The following is a 4447-nucleotide window of genomic DNA, read 5'->3' as shown; positions in this document are numbered from 1 at the left end:
TGTGTAAACTGTTTATGGAATAAACAAACACAACAAACACAAATATCAATACTTGTGATCAAAAAGAACCAGTTAATATATTTGCTATGCCAAATAACACAAATCTAAACAAACTAGATTAGAGTTAGAATGACAATAGTTTGCTTTATACTGGCAATGCTTTGCTGCAAATAACACAGTTACAGAAAAATATTAAATATTTGGCTACTGTGAAAAGTATTATAAAGCAAAATTAAACCCTAAAATGCACTATATTTGGAAGAAAAAAGGGTTGCTTTATATTGTTCTGCTCAGTTACACTTGTAGTAAATTTAAACATTTGTGAAATTCCCAGACACTCTGCTATGCAGTTCTTTCTTTTCACAATAAAGTCCAGGGTACCCGCTGAACAGCGATAGTACTGAACCAAGAAGTAGTTCACTCAGTGCTTCTGGATGCAGAAGGAAGAATTTGAGATGTTTTGTTTTTGCTGGTTTTGGGGTTTTTTTTAAAAACTTTCATAAAGGGCCATATTGTCCTCCATGCAGGAAAAACCTGCACAGGAAACTGAGTTTTACCTTGTAGGTATGATCCATCATGGGAGCTTGGATTAGTACAGGCAGAAGTTCGTCCTCTAAAACAGTGGTCTCCAAACTGGGGTGCGCGAGATTATTCCAGGGGGGGCGCAGCAGCAGTAGTGCCGCCGGATGGCCCTTCACCGTTTTTTTTTCTTTGGCGGCAGCTCTGCACGTCCGCGGCTGGTGTTCCCCTCTGGTGGCCCGCCTGCAGCAGGTCTTCCATTCTTCTTCCGTGGGTGGCGCGCCTGCGGCAGGTCTTCCAGTCTTCTTCCGTCTCAGGCAGGTCACCCTGGGGGTGTGCGAGCCAAAAAGTTTGGAGACCACTGCTCTAAAATGAGGGCTTTGTTGAAATCAGTATGAATCACAGGACACACAGCTCTCTGATGACCATCTGCTTTTCCCAAGGCAGTATAGTTCTCTCAGGAGAGTTTTGCTATTCTCTGGGACCATGGGTCTCGCTCTCTGGGAATAGGGATGTCATTAAGTTAAGAGAAAACCAGTGTACGACCAGTATGACAAGATCATAACTATATTAGGCTTCACAATCCCAGTGGAAATAAAGGGATGTGATGCTGTGGGGATTGGTCTCCCGCTCCGCTCCCTTTTCAGTCAGAAATCCCAACAGCTCATAGAACCTGCACAGAGGTTTCCACAGGATCAGGAGAAAGGGGAACTTGCATAGGGGATGCTGCTGTCCCTCCCTTCTACACTCCCACCCAAGCAGTACTTGACCGTGCTCCTCTTTGCATGACAATTCCATCTGATAAATATTAAAGGTGACCTTTCTGGGAAGTGGTCTGTGTCTCTCTACCTCAAAAAAGAAGCAGGCCACAACCTCATGGATCCTCCAAGAGCTGAGCACATCTCAGACATGGCTTCTGGAGAGGTCTATCCCCAGAGATTCTGTGCCCCTACGCTGGCTCAGGGGCCCCCCTCTTTGAGCTCCATGAAAGCACAGTCCCAACCTCAGGCATCCCTGGGACCTCCTGTGAAGTCTAACCCCTGCACTGATTCCCAATGGGCTTAAGGGAATTGTGCACCCGGTTCCCAGCTCTGCCTATCTTGCCCACAGCCCATTGGATCCCAAGAGAGGGCTGTCTGAAGAACGGGACAGAAACCACAGATCACTGTTTGAAATAGAATCAGTAAAACGATGTCCTCCTTAATGACATTGCCCAAAAGAGTGCTTGTGAAGACAGTTTTTGTAATGTGGATTCATAACCACTATGTCAAATCCTCATCAAATGGCCATGATTTCCTGTCACTACCAACCTGGGCCAGATTAGAACTGGTTCCATGTGAAGGTAAAAGGCTCCATAATCCATCACCAACCCCCTGATCCCTGTTCGTTCCCCCCACATCCATTTTTAAAGATACCAACTGTACTCACTTTTCATTCTCTAAGATTTTTCTCTAATCTAGTTATTGAAAACTTTCCCAGTTTCCTTCCTGATTTAATTAACTACTCAGATAATTAGAGATGATTGCAGAAGATAGACTGCCCATTTTGTTAAGGATTTGACAGATAAAAATAGAAATCTGGCTGCCTTTGCTGGCAGAGTAGTTTAATCTATGTAAGGTATTTCTAAGGCACCTATCATGTTGTATCATTCCTTCAGCCCTTCAATTTGGTTCTCATCCATGGTCATAAGGTTTTTCACATGCTTCATTTGGATTGCAGCACTACAGCAATACAATTGATGGTGAGTAGCCTTTAGTCCGTGTCCTTTTGATAAGTCTCACGAGAGGTAGACTCCAAGCACTGCTTCTTTGTGATCTCAAATAGGAAGTAGAAGGTTTATTCTCCTGTTCAGGATTGTCTGCATGAAATTCCCAAATAAAAAGATCCAAAAGCACAAAGCTTGTCATGATATAAGTTTTATTAATAGAAAAATCAGATTAAAACGAATCTTGCCTTACACTGCAAAAGCTAATGCAGATAAAAACCAGCGTGCATAGGAACATGAGTAGCAGCTTACATTTCTGGTGTATATCCTCTCCCCACAGCTTTAGAGTTTCTTCCTCGCCCCCTTAAGCAGTTAGCACATCAGGGATTGGGTCTCTAGTCTCAACTGTCTTGCATCTTCCCCCCCTTCCTTCTCATGGTCCCTCAGTTACACCTTTCAGGTTACTTATAGCTACTCACCACAGGGCCCTATCCACAAAGGAATTCAGCCAGATGTACCCTCCAGAGAGGAGATGAGTCTCTTATGAAATGTCCATTTTGACATCCCCAGATTGTTTGGTTACATTACAATGATTCTGTATTGTTTTTGCAACTCAACGTTCTCTGGAAAGTGCACGTACACAACAGTTTTTCTTTGCATCTTATTTACAAACCAGCATTCCCACTCTCCTAAAACAACATATATGCTATTTGTCCTGGGGGTGAAAACCTCAATCCTATTGACGGCCTGCCTTGCATATGAGTTTAGAGAGGATTTATCTAATTCTTATGCTCTGTTTACACAGATTCTATTTCATATCAAATATTCATCTGTTACACCTTGGTATCTGAACAAACAACAGCTGTCATAAAAAGAACAGGAGTACTTGTGGCACCTTAGAGACTAACAAATTTATTTGAGCATAAGCTTTCATGGGCTAAAATAGCTGTCATGTGCAAGGTGATGACAGTCTTTTAGAGCACCATAGCTGTTGGCTAGGTTATGGTAATTATAAACAATGGTGGTAAGCAGTTTTTGCAGGTTGTTGCTTCCCAGAAGAAAAGTCTTAAGAGTATGTAAACAATTCTACATACTTTCAGCCTACCAGAGTGTGGTGCAAGTCAGTTCTACAGAGTTATTACAAAGAGTTGTTGGATACCAGTAAATATTCTGAAACTGTGCAGGAAGTTTCACTGCGCTGGGCATCACAACATGGGGAATAGATGGCCAGCCCTCTGTGGAGAAAGAGGTGGTTAGGGACTATTTAGAAAAGCTGGACGTGCACAAGTCCATGGGGCCGGACGAGTTGCATCCGAGAGTGCTAAAGGAATTGGCGGCTGTGATTGCAGAGCCATTGGCCATTATCTTTGAAAACTTGTGGCGAACGGGGGAAGTCCCAGATGACTGGAAAAAGGCTAATGTAGTGCCAATCTTTAAAAAAGGGAAGGAGGAGGATCCTGGGAACTACAGGCCAGTCAGCCTCACCTCAGTCCCTGGAAAAATCATGGAGCAGGTCCTCAAAGAATCAATCCTGAAGCACTTACATGAGAGGAAAGTGATCAGGAACAGTCAGCATGGATTCACCAAGGGAATGTCATGCCTGACTAATCTAATCGCCTTCTATGATGAGATTACTGGTTCTGTGGATGAAGGAAAAGCAGTGGATGTATTGTTTCTTGACTTTAGCAAAGCTTTTGACACGGTCTCCCACAGTATTCTTGTCAGCAAGTTGAAGAAGTATGGGCTGGATGAATGCACTATAAGGTGGGTAGAAAGTTGGCTAGATTGTCAGGCTCAACGGGTAGTGATCAATGGCTCCATGTCTAGTTGGCAGCCGGTGTCAAGTGGAGTGCCCCAGGGATCGGTCCTGGGGCCGGTTTTGTTCAATATCTTCATAAATGATCTGGAGGATGGTGTGGATTGCACTCTCAGCAAATTTGCGGATGATACTAAACTGGGAGGAGTGGTAGATATGCTGGAGGGCAGGGATAGGATACAGAGGGACCTAGACAAATTGGAGGATTGGGCCAAAAGAAATCTGATGAGGTTCAATAAGGATAAGTGCAGAGTCCTGCACTTAGGACGGAAGAACCCAATGCACAGCTACAGACTAGGGACCGAATGGCTAGGCAGCAGTTCTGCGGAAAAGGACCTAGGGGTGACAGTGGACGAGAAGCTGGATATGAGTCAGCAGTGTGCCCTTGTTGCCAAGAAGGCCAATGG

The sequence above is a fragment of the Caretta caretta genome, chromosome 8, assembly GCF_965140235.1.
Source record: "Caretta caretta isolate rCarCar2 chromosome 8, rCarCar1.hap1, whole genome shotgun sequence".
NCBI lineage: Eukaryota > Metazoa > Chordata > Testudines > Cheloniidae > Caretta > Caretta caretta.
This window is presented reverse-complemented; position numbering follows the sequence as displayed.